A 22548-nucleotide genomic window follows, 5' to 3' on the forward strand; every position below is an offset into this window, starting at 1 on the left:
TGCACCCACCTACCCCAGAGTCCAACAGTGCCCGTGAGCTGTGACCAAGCCGGGCGGCTATTCCGTGGTGCCAGGGCAGCGACGTTCCCGGGTGGCACTGAGCAGACCGGCACCGAGGGCCCAGCTTGGCAGCGTGCTCCCAGCTGTCATCCTGCACACAGTGCTGCGGACATGGATCAGCCTCAGCAGTTACACACAGCTGGCTACAGAAGGGCACACAGTCACAGAAATGCTTACCTGACTCTAAACGCGCTGGGCTTTCACTCCCATTGCCACAGCTCAAGTGTGGGACTTTGTAACATGAGACCAAGATAACATTTAGCCAGTCAGGAGGAATGCCACAAATTTCCATAGCTATAAAACAGGGGTTTTTGTGGCTGATTTTTTTTGATCTTAGTCACGTGCTACAATTCACCTTTGGTCCTCAGGAAGTGGAAAGGAAAGGCTACTGCTACCAACAAAGTAGCAGCAATGCTACTTTGGACCATAATCATAATAAGTAATATGCTAATGAGTGGTTGCAGATTCTGACAAAATACACACAGGCCAAGGAAAGCCCAATCTGGCTCATTCTAGAAACACAGTACCTGGAAAAGTAGCCCAGCACTGAGATTTATAGAAAACTCCAGGAATACATGCTTACTCATACAAAAAGGAAATCTGCAACTGTACACTTTCCCCACCAAAACAGTATATTAATTACAAGTCAGCCCATGATATTAGAGATATGCTGAAAGTAGTACAAATTTCTGTACTAAACATTTACATATTAACACAGCAAAAAACTGAAGTTCTAAAACTCTTAGCACCCATCCTGAGCTCAGACACCGATTATATCAATGACCCTGGGCCACTGTTCCTTCGTATACTTAGGTATAAATCCGAATTTAGTGCAGGGAGTTTTGCACTTTCAGCCTCTCCCTCCCCTCCCAAGACACAAAGAATTACGGTGCCTCCGAAGTTTCATTCTTACTGAACAAGTGCATTCCACAGCTGAACAGCAGCACTATGACAGTGCTATGCCCTTAAAAATCTGGCATGAAAAAAAAAAATCCAAAATATTGGTAAGACATAGAAAGGATTGGGGATTTAGCTCTTAAGATTAACATAAAAAGAGGAACATTCTCAGAACGCTGTTCTTGAAAATAATTCCGTATCATATTGCAAAACCAAAGTGAAAACTGACTACAAAAAAACATCTTTTAATGAAGTACACATAACTGTTTCTCAACTTGAATATACTAGATAATTCAGGGAAATTATTACAAAGAATTTCAATGAATTACAAGCAATAAAAAAGGCAATCAAAACTTTTACTTTCCAACAAGCACAGTTATTGTTGCATGCTACAACATACAGAAATTACTTCCATTATCATTTATATGTTAGGCAACAAAAAGTACCTTACCTTATTCTCCACACTCTGAGCACACAGGATTAAAAACAAAGTATTGGGCAGAAACTGCAGGTGTTTTGTACCAAGAAAAAAACCCAAACCACTGCATCAATAAGCTTAGTGGCTGTCCAGCATGCCATGCACACTCTAGGGACATTTAATGAAAACTTATCCACATCCCTTTCTTTTTTTGCAAGCTTCCAGACTTCCGAATTGGAAACCCAAAGGCAGCCGTTCATTACCTCCTTCAAAATGCAGATCTCAGCAACACCACACTGCAAGAGAAGCCACCACAGCTTAATTTTCCCTCCTAGTAATTCCCTCCCTGCCAACTACTGCACTGCAGTCTTTCTGAGGGCTGTGCAAAATGCAATCAGGGGAGGGCTGAAAGAGCCCGGCAAAGAAACACAGCTGCAAGAAAGTTCCTTCGAATCATCTCATGTCCCCCTAGTTGGGGGCCGAAAGGGATAAACTGCAGAGTTTGGTGGGATCTCTTAGGATTCTCTCTGCTGCTCCTTCTCTCATGTTCCTGCCTACCTTTTACTTCATTTTTCACAGGATAATCTGGGGAGAGTAATTTGTAGCAAAACTATAGGGAATGAGGGGAAAATAATAAACAGTTTTGTTACAATAAAGCTACCTTTTATTCTCATAACCATAATATTTTAAGAGATTAAAACCAAAAAGTCTTCTAACGTTTAGGATGTTTTGGTGTTTTCTCGGTTCAGGGAAGGGGAGATACTGGTGGATTTTTTTTGCTTTTGTTGCTTAAATTGGGGAGTTTAGTCAATTAACTACTTAGCACTTGGATGCATTCCCTATACAATTAAAACTGCCATGATTACACAACAGCAGCATTTCTGAGACAAGTGCCCAGCAGGGGCATTTGTAATTATTCCCCAAGTGTTCCACAACAGCAGCAAAAGAATACATCCAAATATTAAAGAAGCTTTCACAGAAGGGGTGGGGCTGGAAGGGACATCTGGAGACCATCCAGCCCAGCCCCTCTGTCCAGGCAGGGTCAAGCAGAGCTGCCAAGCACAGCCACCCATCGGGTTTTGAGTATTTGCAGAGAGTGACTCTACCACCACTCCTGGGCAGCCTGTTGCAGTGCTTGAGCACACCCCCAGTCAAAACCTTTTCTTGTATTCAGACGGAATTTTATCTTTTTTTCTCTTAAATTATGCCCACTGCCTCTCTGGACACTAGAAGTCTGATTTATAATTTGAGTTACCTCCATTCCCCTCCACTCTCGACAGCTGCATTTAAGAGCAAAGGAAGCAACCATGAGCCCTCAGTGTCAATCAGCCAGTTGTTGGCTCATTTGAAACAACAGGCTCATCACTGCTTTCCACCCCTCCTTCCTTCTGCATCCTGCAGAGCCAGGCTCAAGGCCAGATCTTTTAGCTCATCACAGCTGCCTACCATCAGCAATCTATTATTCCTGGAGATCCAGGTCTTCCTTGGGGGAGCATCCTGCCCAGTCTCCTCTGGTTCAGCCTCACTGGAACATTAGGCAGGGCTGATCTCATGCTGGCAATGACATGGAAAGCTCAGAAACCTCCACAGCCCTTCAGCACACGCTCCCAGCTTCTGCAGCCCCCAGGAGAGGGGCAGCAGCCAGCAATCAGAGCATGTTATATGGGGATAAGCAGAAAGGAAATGGGATAGTTAAGACGTAGATGCGTCCTTTGGGGGTTTGGCTCAAAGCAGTGCAAAGGCTGGCTGGTTTTAGGGGCATGTTTCAAAGGTTTCCTCTCCTTTAAAAGGCCAATATAATGGGCAACAAAGGTACAGACTCAGGTACAATGAACACAACTACTACCTACCCCCCCACCAACAGATGGGAGGAAGATTAATTTCTCAAAGCTGTGCACAAGTCCTTTGCTTACTCCTCGCAGGGGCTCCTGAATTCCCATGCACTAAAACAGTGATTTTACTATTTTTCTTCTAACATGGATTAGTTAACTTTGCAGTTTCTGTAGTGGACAATATATACCCAGTTTAGGCTCCCAAACAAAGTTTTAGTTAGTTTTATTTTAAACTTTTATCTCTTGAAAATAATTTACCACTAAAGGTCATCTTCAGCTTCAAATCCCTTCCTTGGTTTGCAGACCACATGACATACAACATTTTAAAAACATGATCACAAATTTGAAAAGGGGAAAGAGAGGCCTGTTGGCTTTGAAACAGAAAAAAAGATCAGAAAAGCTATCAAAGACTTTCTGCGTGTCTTAGAGCACTTCTGTATATTTCTATTCTCCTTTGTTGGGGAACAGACCCCCTTTCTCTAATCTTACCTGGACACCTACCAAGTTCCCATCTCTTCATATTTATTACCTTGTATAATAGGACTCCAGTCTTAAGCTGGGAACTGTCAAAAATGCAAAAATAACTAGAAATAAGGAACAATAAAACAATTACAGCTTGGCAAAGTTGTGGAGAAGAAGGACCAAAAATATCCCTTTCCCCTAAAAACCTAATATACATAGTAAAATAAGGTCTTTAATTATTTTTTTTGTTTCTGCAGTTAGTCTAAGACTAGCACCTTAACACTTCTTAACCTTAACACCCTCAGGACAGTGAAAATTACTTCAGGACAGCCATGTGTAGCCTAGTTGCTTTCTGGCAGGCATTTACTCACCAGCACAGAGGCACACAGCATTTCTTAGGAAAACACCACCAAACACCTAGCACCAACTTAGAAGACGTAGCCAAGGAAAAAAAACCATCTTACAGAAAGATAGCAAGTCTGCTTCATAAATTATTCATGGTCCTGTGTGGGAGGGTAAAAGAGAAAGAGAAAAGGCCAAGAGAGTGTCCAATTATTCCAGCACACTACTTCCTTTTCCTGCACCCTTCAGATGTTGCTTCTAGATCACAACCTAAAAAGGACTTGTTATACTGTTATGTGAACCTACAAAAATAGCTTATTGTGACAAGAACATGAACTTCTGTATATAAACAGCATCATTAATTCACATAATTTATTATCAACATGAAGTTCTTGGTCACAGTGCTTAACATATGGTCTAGTAATAGTGTAGCAAAAAAGCTTAATTTTTATCCCTTTCCACAGAGAATTCTGAAAGAGCCTCTCTACCTTCCAGCTTTATAAAGCTGTACCTGTTCGGAGGAAAAAGCCACAGGATAGTCCCAGAGCATCACCTGCTGCTCCTCTCCAAAGACACAACCCCCATCACTCACCTGAAGGACTGATGAATTTCCTATGTTCATGTCAAGAAGTTGAAAGGAGCACGTTTCACTTCTTTTATCCGTTCCTAATTTAAAGCTTAAACTGAAGGCAAACAGGACTAACTTTTTTTTAAGGAGCATAATTTCTTTTTAAACTCCAGAAAAAGTAGAGTGAAACAAGGAAGGAAAGCACAACCCCAAACACATTTAAGGTACTGTTCTAAAGGATTAAGGACACTTTCTCCTCTTGCAACTAAGGTTAAATGCAGTTTTCCAAATTAGGCTGTGGCTGACTGAGGAAGCTGGTTACCACCTATGAGTTCTAATCATATTTTTAATCTATTTGAAATCAAACATCTGAGGGAAATATTTTTTTGTGAAATAGAGATAATAATTTGCTTACCTTCCTTGCAAATACAACTGATGAAACAAAAAACCAAGCCTCCATATACTATCATGCAACTTAAGTCCATCAGGCAGAATGCAGAACTTGCCAGATAGTCCATTCTGATTGTGTGCAAGACACACGAGATAGAACAATGCTACAAGACGGTTTTTATTCATAGAAATGAGAATGAAACTTGTTTTAACTTTTGAGGTATCACCCTCATTCATAACTAAACCGAGCCCAGGCACTGAAGATGATTTGTTAAATTAATACCATCAACTTAAAGATGTGAAAACACAAAGGAGAGCAAGGTACTTCACAGTGTCATGCAATGATACTAATACTAAAAAAAAAAAAAAAGCCAAAAATCTCCACCAAGAAAAAAACCCCAACTCACACAACTGTCATGAGGTTTCTCAACGTACACATTAAAAGCATACACAGCATAAGGATTGTTCCTACGTACCTGTTTACATGAAAAAAATTCACAACACAAACCCCAGTGACACACAAGACTGCAGTCTGTGCTTCCAACAGATAAATATATTGTTTCCCACTGCTGAGAGCTGGTCTTGATTGAGTTAAAGCCTAAGCACTTAGGCTTTCCTGCCGGGAAACAAACAAGTCAAGTCGGTTTCAAGCATCTCCTATTAATATACAGAAACAGTTCTCACAAGACTGAAGGCAGAAAAGAGAAATAGTAGGTAAAGGCTGCACCAAACCCTTACAAACTATAGCAAATCAAAAAGCTGCACTGAGACTTACTAGTTCACTAGAAAACTCATTGCAAAAGTCTGTGTACTTCATGGAGGAAGTCACCACCACCATCACTTAGTGAGTCAAGCATATCTACAAGAATGTTTTACATAATGGGAAAATTTTTATTGGCCAGAGATTCACAGTGTTCTTAAATTTCCAGAAACTGCAGATGTAAAGATACTTCTGTTAACCCAAACCAAAACCAAGAAAAGAAACTATCTGAGACGCACGCTCCATTTCACAACACGGCTCTAATTTTACTGGCTACTGTTCTTCAACCTACTCAGCACAGGAAAGACTTACACTCTGGTATTAAAGGATGGAAATGTGAACACTGGAAACAGAGGTAGCTTTTAGACTACCACCAAATGGTATTAAAACATAAAATTTTGGTTAGCACATTGTTGCCATTTCTGAGCTGTGACACTAAGAACTGAAGTAGTTAAAGCAAGCAGTTTTATTCTTGTAGAGAATTAGTGAGCCAGTCAGAATGTATTTACAAGAAAGCATGATCCCATCTTAGTTCTTCCATTTTCACTTTACTTTTAAAAGCTAGTAAGAGAGCCAAGAATCATTGTCAGTAATGAACTGAACAGTATTCCTTCCTCCTTTTAACAAGGAAAATATTCTGCAATACAACTACAATATAAAATCCAGTTTACTCCAACACAGTAAAGTAGCTTGAATGAAGGAATCTTTCCTCAGTTTTCAGAGGACTGATAACAGTTTAGGGATTGTATTTAAAAACCAAAGAATAAGTTTAGAACATTGCACAGGTTATATTATTCCTCTTAATCTGCTAAAAATTACCAATTTAAAAATGCAGATGATATTTTAGTTGCTGCTTTTAAAATATTTGTAATGATACTTAAGAGTAAGCCTTTTCATCACACAACTTTCTGAAAGTTGGAAATTCAATAAATATTTTCAATTAGTGTCATGGATCACAAATGCACAAATATCAGGATTAGAGTACTAAAAGACACTTTAAATTATGAAGCTGATCATAAACTAAAGCCTACTATGTGAAGTGTCAAAAGCACAGAGACCACATTTGTTTTAGTACTGAAGTAGTGTAATTCTATTACCATGATAGTACAATACAACTTTTCTAGAAGGCCACAAAGCATTCAGGGGGACATGCATGATCAGAAGCTTAAATTCAGACAGTTAAGTTCATATTCAGCCAACCCTTAGTGCTGGTGCTCCATAACACAATATATGAACAACTGTTTCTGTAGTCCTTATTAACTGCTTTTGGTGATGCAACTCCTTTCTAAAGCATTCTGTCCTACTGAAACATTCTCATTTCCCACGAATGCCATCGACATCCCATCTCACTTTTCTTCTCATAGACAATTTACTTTACCTATGTATTTGCCAGAAAAAGCCACGTTGATGGTAACAGAAGAATGAATGAGAAAGGTCTTCTGACTCAAGTAACTATATGCTTCTTTTAAACTGAAACCTAGTGATGGGGGCTGCCTCCACTGCACAACAGAAGCAACCTGTAATTATGGAAAAAGAGAAAAAAGCACATGCAGAATAGAAAACAAAAAGCATGTTTCTTTCTGTCACTTGCCAATGCACTCATTCCTCTGCACGCCTAAATTCTATGCCTGGAACATACAGACCAAGACCAGCAATGCAGCTGCAGTACTCAAGTAAAAAGCAACATTTTTATGTTGTAATTACCAACGCAATCTCTTGGGTCCTCAGCACAGTTCCCAAGGTGTCCATCAATTCACGTGGAAAACAAACAGCACCACAGCTCTGTTTCCTTGGGACAGCTGAACACTGCCTCTCACCTTCAGCTAGACTCTTCTGGACAGTCTTGACAGCGCTGTACTTACACAGACTTCACCCATGTTTATCCACATATGGATATAAGCCTTCACCCTCCATGAACTGGCAGGCTTCACTCCCCATTTGCCTTACCAAAAAACTACAACAGAAAAATACTGGCTTTGTGGTCTGCCTTAGGTCTTCCACTCAAATCTCAAGAGCAAGCATAGCTCTTCCTACAATGTTAAACATCTGGAAATCATGCTGGAGCAAGCTTAATCTGCTACTTTGCAAGATGGCCCTACAGAGCTCAGAACCCTTGGAGCTACTCTCGTAAGCTAAGGTCACACCATAAAACCCATTGCCTCGATTCAGATAGGAACATAACAGCAGAGAAGCTTCAGTAATTCTTTTCTAATGCTGTATCTCCACATGGTACAGGGAAGAATCTCAGTACAGTAATCTAAAACACAAAACTCACATTGCAAATTAGAAAAAACCTCCAAACAAAACAAAACAATCACACAAGAAATAAAATACTAATAAAAAACCTAGACCAGAGATAAAGGATGAATTAGAAAAAGAAATCCTTGCAGCAGCAAACAGCCATGTTCCAGCCTATAGTCCAGCCCCTGATCCAGGCCTCTGGTGAATGAGAAAAAGGAGAAGATGAAAGCAGGCAGAACACCACTCCACACATGAAAGACTCCTATTACTGTAATGGAGACTTGTGTCTTTCTACAGTGCTCTGCCTGCAAAGTCCCCTGTATCAAATATTGGCTTCCCAGACTTCACACCTCCAGTCCAACTATCCACGAGTCTGAGTACACATTGGAGACAACCCTGAAGCCTTCTGTGTTTAGACAGCCACCAGAAACAACTACATATGGGCAAACTGCAGGCAGTGGTTACTGATTTAAAATGTGTAACTCTCCAACATCTATTTCCCCCATGCATTCCTCCCTCACTCGGTATCGGCAGTAGATCAGTTTTACCAGTTAACGTAATGCTGAAAATTCATCAGCCTGATTTCAATTCTCATACTGCCTGCTTTTCCGAAGTTCATTAGTTTGGATCTTGTAACTAGTTCTGCCACAGTCATAGCAAAGCTGTAATACTGTCAAAAGAGGACTGACTGACCACACTGGGTATCTGCAGAAAGAATGACCCCAGTCACCACTTTTTCCAGTTAGTGAAAACAGATTAATACCCTCCATGAGCTTAGAACAATAGAAGCTGAACTCTTCTTCTCTATTAATTTACAGCTGTTATGCATTAGCCTCTTTACTCTTGCAGTGAGTACCTGGATATGTAGGGTAGCAGTAGGAAATAGCACCTCAGAAGTCACTTGCATGTAAACATTAAAGCTTTCTTAAAAACATTTCTATTTACAGGAAAATGAGTAGAGACCAGAAGAACAGAAAGACTTCAGTTTAAGGAATGTGTCATATGGGTTCAGGGAGCTGTAATAGGGAACAAAGCCATACATAAACATTATTAAAACACTCACTAAATGCTCTTGTTTCTATTTCACTTAGTGTATGTAATACTTGGCAATAGGCTCTGATGCTTGAGCCCTGGTAACTGACTACTATACTAAGATATTGGTACATCTTTATTTGGTCTTCACACCTCTTCCTTGGAATTTACTATGCTTGCAGCAACAAAAAAACCCCCAAAAAACAAAAAACACCAAAAAAAACCCCAAAAAAAACAAAAACAAAAAAAAACCCACCAAAAAAACAAAAACACAAAAAAAAACCAAAAAACCCCAACAACAACAACAACAAAAAAAAAAAAAAACACCAACAACAACAACCAACCAAACCCAAACCTAAAATCATGACTTGGCTTTGACAGTTCACTTGACATTGTCATACAACACAAAACTCGTGTTCAGTGGTGACAAACGCTATGTTTAAAGGTACAAAGTGAGTTCCAGTACTCTGCAGTTCTGGGCCCACTCTAAGTGGTGGAGATACATGATTTCATTTTGGTGTCAGTAACAGCACCAAGCCTGACACATTGCATTTTGTCTTAACATCAGGCTCTACCATTTCATTTAATAACTTGAGACAGGCATCCATATGTATTATCAAGAGCTTTCAGTATATCAGTAAATTCTTGCACAGGTGTGTGGGACATGTATTCCTTTCTCAAAAGATACCTGTGCAAAGAAAACCCTTCATTTATGCAAAATCTCATGTTTGATCTTTTATTTACTACTTTTTTTTTAAAGAAACAGAAATACGTTTCACCATCCCACTCATTTTTGGTGGGGGTACTACAGCCCTGCTCTTATCACTCCCTAGGCCTCCCCTCATTACCTTCTTCACCTAAAAATAAACAAGGCACATCCTCAATACACTATAATATGTTATCACTTCTTCCCTGACTGTCCTGACTACAACCTCTCTGATCAACATGGTATCAGCATGGGATAATGCTGCTGGATGTCATTTTGCCTGAAGGATCAACAGTTATTCCTCAGTCTGGAATCCAAGCATAGCAAAATGCAGTGACAAATGCTGTTAATTGCCAAATCTTAGCCTGTAAACACAGTTAGTCTCCTAACCAGTTGAAAGTCAAGGTAGGAGGGAAGAGGTAAGGCTAAGTTTTGTTAATATTTAAGGATGTACCAAGAGAGTGCAGAATACTATTAGCCTTCTCTCTGTGCACTATCCTGGACAATGCCAGGTTCAAGGCTTCCTATTCAGGGTGACCAAGCACAACTTTCTTCCTTCCTGATTCATTTCCACCTTCGGCTTTGGCCTCACTCACCAAGCCAATCACGTAACTGAGGAATGACAAGTTCTCATTTGATTTGAAGTTCTATGGCTGGATGACATCATAGCTGCTATCTTTTAATTGCCCCTTTAAGGGTTATTATTAGCAAGCTCTAAGTTATTATTAGCAAACTGATAAAAACACTAATGGCCAAGTTCTCTCACACAACAGCTTGTCCATTTTACCAGTTATCACACTGAGTTATTCCAAAATAGATTAAGACCAAGAAGAACTATCCCCCTGCCTATTACTTGAACCTGCTGTATTTTGAGGAACTAACAGCATCTGACAATCACACAAATCCTGGCCAAGGTTACAGTAAGCCAACAAAGAATTTTGCAAACTTCTCAATTTCTCTTTTTGAAAACAGAAAATTGCACGTGACATCCACTGGCTCTCACAACACTTCAACAGCTGGTAAACTCAGGTCAACTCCGTTAAGCTAGGTTTCCAGCTGCTAGATCTGAAATGATTTAAACTTCCCAATTCTAAGAAGTGGATTTTTGCCAAGCTACATCTTCTTCAAAAGAAAGAAAAAGAGATTAGTCCTCAGCTTCTTATGAAAAAGTGCACCTCTTGCATTTCTTTCTCAGAGCTAATTAATGCCCCTAAACTTTTTTTGCTAGCTGGTTATAGCTACCTTGATTCTGTAAATCACACTAAAAATACTTCTACCTGTAATGAAAATAGAACCCATTGTGACTAGCTCTATTGCTCTTGGCCAACACCATTTCTAAAAATGAGGGTTTGGTTTTTTTTCTACTTACAGCCCTGTGGTGTGGGAGAATTCAAAGAGCTCAGCAACCTCATTCTGTCTTTGAAGCAATCCCACCAGCAAGGAGTACTTAACAAATTCACTTTTAATTTAGTTCATATCTCAGCTCTAACTACTGCAGAGAGAGTCAAGGGTCTAATCACAGGTGTTTAGTACTCCAGATGCCAAGTCACGTGTAGAACTGGCAGATAAAGAGTTTAGCCATATGGAAGATCACATACTTTCCAAGCATCAACTTCACACCACAGGGGAGGACCTACAGCATTTAAGATGGTACTCAGTGCTTCTGTGTGTAGCACCATCTTTGTTCCCTGAGGTTTTTCTGAAGTCACTAATCAGTCAGGCTTTAGGCAAAGATGCCGTCATGATGTGCTTGTCAACACGGCTCTTTAAAATTAAATGCTAGTAGACAGCGTAAAAGAGATCACAGGAACTCAAAAGATTCACAAGAGGGTTTCTGCTGTAATGGTCAGTCTAATTAATTTCTGGATTTTAAAATCAAGTATTTCTTGAGACTGCATTTCTTTAATGCTACAGTACCCCTATCTACACAGAAGCAGGGTACGAACATAACAGAGTCAATACTTGAACAGATGAGAGCTACAACAGAGGCAGGTGCTAAAATCTAAATCACCCACACAAAAAGCATATGATTGACTCCTTCCATACCTTCCCATGGCGACAGTCTGTGTTTTTAGTATTCTATCTAATCACTTCAAACTGAAAAAAACCACATACCTTAGCAAGTATTCCTGCCTTTGGAAAGTTTTTTTAATAAAGAGAAGACCTTAAAAAGAAAAATACAGACATGGAAATAGTTCTAGGCAGAAGCCTGCTTCCACTAGGTATATAAATATTTCAATCTCAGCAGCACCACCTAATGGAGAGCTCACCATTTTTCCCCCTTCTTTAACATGACAAATATTTGAGTCTGGAGGTGTTAACAACTGGTACTTTAGCACATGGCCTAATTAATACTCTATAAAATCTGATTAGCTACAAGAGAAGCCAAACCCTTTCTTCATAGACAAGCAGGGTCCCTTTTTCTGCACACAACCACATTACATTCCCATAGAAATATTAAGTACAACAAGACATTTGTTTAACCAGGAGATAAGATTTTAGGAAGATTTTAGTTAGAAATTTATTAAAAACCTCAAACAACAATAACTGTGCAGCAGTGCCAGCTACCTTAGGCATGTTTCAACTTGCCCTCAGAAAGCAAAACAGAGATGTCACTACCTCTAAAGTGTACAGAACACTGAAAAACCCCAATCTAAGATGAAGTCATGCATTCCCAGACATCATCATGTTGCAATTCTGCTAAAAAACATCCTATGGGAGATGGGCAGCCATTTATTGCAAGCATCAATAAAGTGTGTAGCATGATGCCTGTTGCAAACTTCCACCATTTATCTCTTGCCAACATACACGACAGAACTTATGTATAAATGGATCCATAAGAAGTAGGCTTTTTCCTCATTGCCTTTTGTTCTCTGCGTTCATTATATAAATCACAACATTTTAAGTAAGGCTTCAACTACTTTGAACTTTTCCAATTAACTCAGCATATGGACACTCTTGTTCTGGAATAACTGCCTTTTTATGTACAGCTCAGAGACTTTTAAAGTCTGTCTGCCCTACCTCATCTCAAAACAGTCACCTAATATACTGAGAGTTCATATTAAAAAAAAAAACAACAAAACCAAAAACCAAAAAGCACCACCAAAATCTTAGTAATGAATTCTGCAAAATTACAGCATCATACTTTGGCTATATGTACTAAAAGCTTTATTTACACAAACAGGAAAATTCCAAGCTTCTTCCTCATTTATTTTGAAAGAGTCTCCTCTGTAAAAATACATAGAATGCAGTGGGTAGATATTTATTTGCTTGTCCTAAATCTGTCTTTAAAAAGCAAATAGAAGTACACACAAAACCAACCAAACAAAAAAACCCCAACACAACAACAACAACAAAGCCCAAACACCAACCAAACCACACCAACTGCCAAAAGAGTAAATCCCCCAAAATTCCCTCAAAATCTTACTGGCTAAAATACTGAAATTTGCATGTCTAAATAATCCTTTTCAAAACAAAAGTGCAGTTCTCAAGAATTTGCAAAAAGGAAAGAGGAATAGGGGAAATGTATGGTGCCAGCTAGTGAAAAATATCTGATGAAATTCAATACACAAATTACAATAAACCTGTTTTATCTTCATAGAGATTGCAAGAGAATTCTTCTGTTCATGCTCAAAACCACACAGCTACAAAAACCACCTGCCAAACAGGATAAACAACACAACAGCAATATCTACTAGCTGAACTACAGCATAGGATTCATTGACATTTCCATCACATATTGACACCATGGGTGAGTAGTGAGATGTATTTGCTAATCTGAACTATAGCATGCTCAGGTTCTGTAGATAGAAACATGATTCAACTCCTGACAGAGAACAGGATATTACTGACTTCAAGTAATACTGCATGTCATTAATTTCAAATGAAGTTAGCACAAATGCTTTATCCCCCCTACCCGAAACACTGAATTTTAGAATGCAATGAAAATACTACTGCATCAAAGGGTTCCAACACTGCTGGAGATTGCACACATGCAACTCAGTAGTATTCATTGTTTTAGGTCTCCAACCTCCTCCTACTCGAACTGCCAGCTAAATGGTAGCATTTTGAGAACATGGCATTTTACAACCACAAGCACTTTACCTTCACCTATTGAATACAGAACTGGTATCCTAATCAAGTTCAACCACAACAGACATAATGATAAAAACATTCCCAAGCACAACATCTTCTCAAGGATGTTGTGCTAAACAGAAAAGAGGACAGTGCAAAGGATGGAATAAGAGCAAGTGTAGAATCATAGACATATGTACTTCAAACAAGAGTAGGGCACACTGCACTGCATCTTTGGTGACCTGGAAGACAAGAGCATTTTAATTCACCTGGAGTGGGAGGTGGGGCAGAGAGGGAATCAGAGAAGCAGGTAGCTACAGAGAGGTCAAAGAAAAGTGGATTTTGCAGATAAAAATTACTTGCCAGAAGCATGAAAATAAGTACAATCCTGGAAACAGGTTATTTCAAGAGAAAAAAAGAGTGATATAAAAGGAAGTAAAGGGGAGAAGGCAGTTATTTCACTCAACTGCAAGGACGAAACCACCCTGGAATAAAAGTCGTCCCTTAGCAACTCTAAAATGACAAGAAATCCGGCTGAAAGCAGGTCAAAATAAGTCACTTCTAAGAATCAGAAGAACCAGCTGGAGAAATTAAGAGCATTTATACTGTTCAGACAAACAAGATGGAAGAGAAGCACAGCACGGACAAGAGCAATCCATTAGTAACTAAACAGCGTAAAATGCAGAAAGAGGAGTCACTTAGGATGGTTTACAGGAGATTAAACAAGAACAAGTTAAATGAAAATTATGAAGTTTTACTTCCTATGCAAAAATCAAGACTTACATCTGCGAATCATTAATTTACAAGCCTCAACACTCAAAGCAACCTACTCTCACAAGGCTCCTCTCTGTGTAAAGACACAGAGAGGGCACAGTCAATCTGGTACAGCACACAAGATCTTCATTATAAAAACCTCTAATAATTGTTCCAATTATCTCCCTCTCACATGTACAGAGATGAGCTTACAAAACAAAATCCATTCACAATTTGGGTTATGAGCTGAGCTTTGCTACTACAAAGTTATTTTAGGCACAATTATCAGGTAAGCTGGCTCCATAAAATAAGTAAAAAAATGTTACTTTTCTAGAACATCCAAAGGAGAAAGCCAGGAACAAGTACAAGCAGCAGAACAGCTACCACTGAAAAAATTCTGTCCTGTACATTCAGCTTGACAGAGGCACTGCATGTTTGCTGTGGGCATCAATGGAAGAGTGAAGCAAGTGCTGTTTCCTGTCCCACAATGCTGACAGTGCAGGATGGCACAGCTCTGCAGAGGAGGCAGGACTGAATGCCTCCACACAGCACTTGTAATTCACTCACTTTATCAACAGATGACGCTTACTGCCCTGCTGGGTCTCAGCACCTCATCATTTTTATGTCCTCAGATCATAGGAAAGTACCGCTACTCCCATGTCATTACAGACCAGGAAAATGGTCTGTATATGGAGCAAGAAGCCAGACACAAAATAAGCCACTAGATGCACCAAAGTTATTTTTGGAACTCCCAGTCAGCTACCACCTAACCTGAGCAACACCCAAGTTCCTCTTTTCTTTCCCAGCATATATTCCATGCTTAAGAAAACATCCTGACAAGGCTGATAACCTCAGGAAGAACATCAAGTTCAAATGCACCAGAAGACAATAAACAAAACTAAGCATCAGCAGACTAAGTCTTCACTAAACCTGGTAATCCTAAAAAAAAGTCCTAACCACTTGACTGAGACATCATGCTTGCTCTTGCTCTGCTTCTTAGGCACACTGAATTTTGATTTTTCCTGGCATGGAAAAAAGTTTCAAGAGAAGGAAGTGACACTACTCTTAACTGGCCTGTGGCTTGATGATGAGAATACTCCCCAGGGAAGCAGGAAACTTGGACTGGAATCCCCCTTCTGCCCCTGGGACTCGGACATGATGTCACATCACTCAGCACTGCAACATCAAAGCCCCTTGTTGGTTTGGCCCTAATTTAAAGGCTTACAGTACACACATCTACAGGAATGAGAAAAAACCAAAAGCCAGCCTCCAGGTCTCCTAGATTTTACACTGGCATCTGCAGTGGACCATCTTCTCTCTTGTGACAGATGTCAAAACTTGCAGGAACAAAGTGGCAGCCAGGAAGGCACTTCTTATCTTACACTAGCATCTGCAACACACTTTTCAAGACAGATCAAATCCAAATTACTTGTTTTCCTAGACACCCAAGAAAGCTGTAAAGACTCATGGCATTTTGAGCTCGTCTTCAGTGCGCCTATCCTGCTTTATCTACAAAAACATGTTTTTCATATTAATGCAGAAACCAAAACATCGGACAAAAGTCCACTATTACTCCAAATGTTAAATTTTTCTAATTATGAGCTACCATACAGTCATCACTAAAACATGTAAAATGGAAGATTCATTACTTCTTTCACAAGCATTTTTGACTGAAGCACTTGGTATTTGTGTGAAAAGATACATTCAGAGCATTTAAATTATACTACAGAATTAATAGCAACTTTTATCACTGCAAATAATCTACAAAATGTTTCCTCTATACATCAGAGAAAACTATTTTACAAATCAACATTTTATGAAACCATATAAAATAATACCAGAACTATGAAATACTCCAACTTATGGCATTCCTGTTATGCCCACTGAGGTTCTAATGCCTGCAACTGGCAAGAATTCAAATCTTGATGTCCAAGTACACAACACCCCAAGTTCCACTACAAGCAGTGAGCCAGGCATGGAATCCATCACACGCATCCAGTATTGAACTTCTGCACACACAAACATGTTGAGACTTTGCTTCCCATGCTGCCCTGACTAGATGAACAGCAGAACTTGAAATTCTACTAAAATCACATTTTATACATGCAGAATAAAGCAGTGGGAAAGAACAACAGCATGGAAATCAAAGGCTTAACATTTTTTGGGGGGTAGAGAGGATTAGTGACCTACAGTTGTTGTATATAATTTTAGAGACACTAGCCCTGTTAACCTACTTACAAAGCCAACACTCAGTAGCAATTGAAGTCACAGTGGCAACCATATTTTGCACCAGAAGAGAAGATCTACATGAAGAAAACAAACACTCCCTCAAAGATTTTGTAAATATCTCTCCCTCTCACACACACACAGAATTCTCAATACCAAATAACCTTTTGCATCATTTTCTCTTTAAATTCTAAGATGTTTCCACTGGACACTTTCCTTACTTCCCTTAGGTATCCTAAGAGCTTTTTTGCATTTATTTCCTTTTCTCCTCTTTCCCATTACAAAAAGAGAGAGAGAACACATCTTCCTACATTGTGGGCACTTAATCACAGTTCACTGTAAGTTGACTCCCTTTCCCTCCCAATTCTCTAGTCCTTTCTTCTTCTGCCATAAGAAAAAAGACATCGAAAAAAATGAAATGTTTGTGATTTGTCAAAATTAAATATACTGCCTTTAAACTATCAATTTATGAGGGCATGGGCTTCCAGTAGGCAGAGCTGGGAAGCCAGTTATATCCTCTCTGTCAGCCCTTCACTATTGTAGTTTCTACAGCACCACTTCATCACTCAGGTTAAAAAGTGTAACATAAAACCTAATGCAACTACAGCACTCCTTCTTGTGCTACAATCACACCTTTATTCTGCTGCACAAAACCACACAACTCTCCTTCCCTTGGCTTCTTTTCCCCGTATCTCATTTTGAAATCTCCAATTTCTCCTACTACTTCTGGTGTTCCTGAGCCAGACACTAAAATCTCAAGGATGTTTCAAATACAAGCATCCTATTCAGAAAGTATCCATAGCTTAAAAAAACCCAACCAAACAAAAACAAACTTAAGCCTTGGCGATTCTTTAAAGGAACTGTGCACAAGTGTACGGATACATGAAACCAGTGTGTAATGAGAGGTCTTCACACATCGTAAGACGCAGCACCTTTAACTAAGAAACACTATCATAATAAAAAAAAACCTAATGAAATCCAGTTACTACATCATCTAAGGCATGAGAGATTAGAATGTTTTATTCTTACAATATCTATTCATACAAGACCAGTTTAGGGTACTGGAGCAGATTTAAGTCATTCCTATTTTTAAACTGCCTTTTCATCTGAAGAACTGTGATCGGCTGCTTATCAATGTATTTATATTCCAGTGGTTTAACAATACAAGTTAAAAATCAAGATTTTTGTCTTTTTCTACTTTCAGCATTGCCATATCTACTATAGAACAGCTGGACTTCAGTACCAAGAAAACCATTCCTCTTCCCTCCTAAAGTGTTCATTATGGACAAGGAACAACGTAAAGATCTAAAATACAACACGATCCCAAGATCATTTAAAAGACAAACTGTATTAACACAGACTAGTAAGACTTCATAAATAATCTTTGGTCACTGATGCTAACTACTGCCATCTTACTGAGTTTTCCAAGGTACAAACAGTAAATAAGCTTACACGATACTCAAGTTCTCTGAATCCATGCAAGAATGGCTTCCCAAAATTGGTATCATCAAATTTAATGACAGAAGGACTTCAGGAAAGCCTGAAGACTGAGTCATTTAGCACCCCCTTTTGATTAGAATTAATTTGCTTTGATACTGAGTGCACTTTATTATTGTATATTCTAGGTCCAGCTATTATTAGAAGCACCTCACCAAGTCATATTTCAGTAAAACACCTACCATTCTCGTGCTGGAACAACACAACTTTTATAACCCCCTCGTGCCGCCTGCTTGCAGTGCCCAAGCTCATGATACATCAACATTTCCGTTACCAAGCTCTATGAGGAGGGGTTTCCCAGTGCAGCCATAAAAAAACTGATTCTGTCCAAACGTTCAAGCATTTCTCATCTTAAATGAATAGCCCTCTCCCTAACCACCATAAATAGCATTTAGATCTTAACCCATATGTGGTATGAGGCAATGGCTCATTTAAAAGGACAACATGCAGTATACACTATGGTGTCTCCAGTTCTGAACAACCATCAGTGTAGCCTTTTAAACCAGGCTTCTAGGCAAGTCAATAGCCATTTTAAATACATCTTTTTACTAACTACTTCAAATTGTACTATTTCATTTGTCTAAGCTAGACACTGCTAGCACACCTTTACATCATGCATCAAACTCCCTTTCAGTCTATGAATGCAAATTCAGATTAGGGCTCAATAATGCTATATGCATCCTATGGGACAAATCTGCAAGGAAAATCACACCATTCTATTCAAGAAATAGAAAACACATAAATTACAATATACAATATATAAGGCTCAGATCTCAACAAGCTAGAGAAGTCACAGACCCAAAGAAACAGCATATTTCAAATTGTATCATTGGAACTTCCCACATTTTACTACTACAGAAACAGAAAAAGATGAAAGATGCCCTAATGCGTGGTAAAGATCCACGCAGAGGAACACATACAGTCTGTCATGTCACACACAAGCTCTGAGCGGCACAACATGGTATTATGCCTCTTAACATTGATACAATTTCTCCCGTTTTTCCGCAGGTAATTCAGATCTTAGGCACTCAAAGACACAAATAAATCAAGACATAAATGCCTTACCTTCCTATTTTACAAGCCACTGCAGTTCTCAGATTATGAGTCAGTCATAGGTTAATCTGCAGAGGAATGACTCAGTATAAACTTTTAAACATTCATTATTTTTCCTAACCTAAAACACGGCGTCGCGAATCAGCGCATGAAATGAATGGCGTGAAAACAAAACACTTTTCTTTCCGCTCACGGCAGGCAGACGGGGATAGCGCAGCGCCGGTCCAGCCAGACGGACTTTGTGAAAATACAACTCCTTCCGCGCCGCTGAGGGGCAGCTCCGGCGCCGGCGGGTCCGGGCGCAGCCCCATGGCCGGGGAGCGGCGGGGGCTCCGCCGCAGCGGCAGCCGGGGGGACGCGCAGCCGGGACCGCGCTCCGCGCCAGGCGCGGCGCTGCCGGCAATGCCCCTTTAAAGGCCGTCGGCCCGCCCCCAGCACTGCATATGGAGGGAGCCAGGAGCGAGCGAGCCTTCTGCATTCAAACGACACATCAAACGCCGCAAGCGCCGCCGCGGCTCCCGGCTCCGCTCCGGCCTCGCCTCCCTCCCCTCCCCTCCCCGCACAGGCACACACACCGCGAGGAGCGGGGCAGAGAGCGAGAGGAGCAGGGGAGGGAAGGGAGAGACAGGAATAAGTAAGTGAAAAAGGGGCACCTGCAAAGCCCTGGAGTGCGAGTGCGTCCGGGCAGGAGAGTCCGCGCCGCCCCGCCGCAGGCTGATCTATCCCCGGGCACCGGCGGCCGCCGAGGTCCCGGCACGGGTTGCGGGTGCAGCGCGCTCGGCCCCTGCCTGGCAGCAGATGCTTCGGTCAGCGCCGTGCCCCCGCCAGAGCACCCCGGCTCCCACCGCCCACCCGGCCCCGTCCCCCTGCCCGGAGCGCCCGACAGCGGGAGGCGAGCGCGGCCGCTGCCGGAGCCCCGCGCGGGAGCCGCCGCCACGGCGGCAGCAAAGCTCCCGCCCTCCCTCCTCCTTCTCCGCCGCCCAGCCGAGCCGAGCCCAGCCGAGCCCCACGGCCGCCCTACCTGCGAGCGTGTGCGGAAAGCGGGGCGGCGGGCGGCAGCTGGAGCCGGGCGAAGGCGACCGCCAGCCCGGCGGAAAGTCCCGACCGCTGTGCGCCGTCTCCCCCCGCCCCGCACTTCCTCTCCCGCCCGCTCGGGCTGGAAATCCCCGGCGAAGCCCGCTGCTCTCCCGGCTCCTCCCAATCACCGAGGGCGGGCCCGGCACAGCCGCTCAGCGCGCAGGCGGCAGCCGGGGGCCGGGCTTGCCCTGGCCGCTGGCCCCGGCTGCACCTGATGCCTCCGTCACCCTCCTCCCGCGGGCACGACTCGGGCAAAGGGGCCCCGCGCCCCGCGAAGGAGGCGTGGGTTGTGCTGCGGCGGACGGCGCGTCCCGCTCCGGGCGCGGGGTGGTGCCGGCGGAGCCGTGGGGGCTCGGCCGGAGGGCGGGCGCTGCTGCTGGGCACTGGGGAAGGAAGGGCATGGGGGATGGCGCCGGGACGCGGGGCTCGGGGAGAGTGGGATTGGCGCGGCGGAGAGCCGCTCGCTTCCCCTGCCTGTCCCGAGGGAGGTGCAGCAGCCCCGCTCAGAGAGGCGCCACGAACACAATAGCGTTTATTAAACAAAGAAAATGCCACTGGGAATAACGGGAGGGAGGGAAAACAGCGGTTGGGAGGGGGAGAAGAGTCTGGAAGAGATGAGGAAAGAGCAGCGAGCCAGAGCCGCTCGCCCCCCGGGAGAGGCCGGTCGGGGTGCCCCGGCAGCCGCCGGCCGTGGGTGCCAGCCCCGAGTCCCGGCGGCGGGCGGGAGGGGGGTGTGCCCTGCCCGGCGCCCCGGGGGTGCGAGAGGCACCCGCGTCCCCTCCGCAGGCGACCGGAGAAAGGGGGCGGCGCTGGCAGCCCATAGAACCTGTCCCTCCCGGCAGCCAGGTGAAATAAATGCCTGTGTCGTGCTCCGCTTGCATCGCGCCGTGTCCTACCGGGGGCATTTGCCCAGCCTGTACCGGCGGTCTCGCTCTTACACGGGGCATCGTTGGGTGTCGTGCCTTGTCGTGTCCCCGCCGCCTCACCGGGCTGCGGGGAGAGAAGGAGGGAGGGGGAGAGGCGGCTCTGGCGCAGAAGCGGAGCGGGGGCTCAGCCGGTGCCGGGAATGCCCAGCCGGAGCTGGGGTTGGGGGGCTTAGCCGGAGCCTGGGTCCAGGGTGGGCTGGAGGAATTGCTCCACAGAGGCCTTCGGAGCCCCGGGTGCAGCGATGGGGCTGGCAGCCGGGAGAGCCGCAGCTCTAAGGAATGTGCGGAGCTGAACACGGAGAAATGTGTGGTGTTTGGCTAATTTCAGTGGGATGAGGTCACCGTCCTTTTTGGACGTTGTTTATCGAGGGATCACTAGGGAGGAACAGTTGGATGCGTGATCCTGAACGGACAAACTCTGCGTCATAGTTGCCGCTTGCAGCATCTCCACGCGTCCCGAAATCCATCCTGAGCCTCCTCGGTCTTCATCCCCCGGCTCTCTCTAACGCCCACGCCAAGCTGCCCTGCGAAACCTAAACATCTCTAGCTCCGGCAGTGTCCTCACCAGCTTCTAAATCACGAAGCTTGGCCGCACTAATTCCCTCCTGTGTGCTGTTTTTCTCCTCATCCCACTTCTCTGCTTTCTCTCTTCCCCATCTCTCTCGCCTTTGCTGCTGTCCCCAGTCAAAGGCTGGCTTAGCTGTCAAGACAACTGCGGCTTTTGAAACGATGCCGTGAACCTGCCATCAGAAAGTCTCAGACAGATGCCTTACATGTTCTCATCACTTGTTCAAGATTGCTTAGCTCTGGACCAGCAGAAAGGACTGTGCACCAAGCCTGGATTTCTCCAGCAGCAGGGCTGCAAATAAGTTTCTATCAGAGACAAACCTGCAATTTCCTCCTTTGCCACTCTTTTTGCTGTTGTATAGGTGTCCTCTTGTTTTGCCCTAAAAAAAAAAGGAAAAATGGAGAAAACCTAATAGAATTCCAGTACCTGTAGCTCTAGCAGCTGTACTAATGTATTCTTCCCTAAAAAGAGAAAACAAATTCTTATACCATTTAAAGATGTCAGAAGCCTTTCCACCTTAAAAAAATGTCTGTAGCCAAAGGGATAAAGTGATCATTTAATGAAATACCTACCATTTCAATTGCTTTGGTGGGTTTTTTTTCTTTTTCAATATTGCGACTACAAAATTTTAGAGATTTCTAATACAATTATTACAGCAAGATATGT

At 42.7% G+C, this 22548-nt stretch overlaps 1 protein-coding gene across 13 annotated transcripts in view; it reads right to left on the reverse strand.

The window, feature by feature from the left end:
* TRAF3 (TNF receptor associated factor 3) overlaps positions 1 to 20508 on the reverse strand; it is a 70018-nt gene extending 49510 nt beyond the window's left edge. For 2 of the 13 annotated variants that reach the window (XM_039552172.1, XM_039552173.1), the window contains exons 1-4: positions 20333 to 20508; positions 19965 to 20099; positions 19324 to 19379; positions 14 to 5585 (exon numbers count right to left, since the gene is read on the reverse strand). The gene's annotated coding sequence lies outside the window, so the exon portion shown is untranslated. Of the gene's footprint in view, positions 1 to 9; positions 5586 to 7107; positions 7247 to 19323; positions 19380 to 19964; positions 20100 to 20332 lie in introns of all 13 variants that reach the window. The other 11 variants (XM_039552174.1, XM_039552163.1, XM_039552167.1 and 8 more) reach the window with 9 other exon arrangements.
* Positions 20509 to 22548: the final 2040 nt, after the last annotated feature.

Source organism: Corvus cornix, chromosome 5, assembly GCF_000738735.6.
Source record: "Corvus cornix cornix isolate S_Up_H32 chromosome 5, ASM73873v5, whole genome shotgun sequence".
NCBI classification, from domain to species: Eukaryota; Metazoa; Chordata; class Aves; order Passeriformes; family Corvidae; genus Corvus; species Corvus cornix.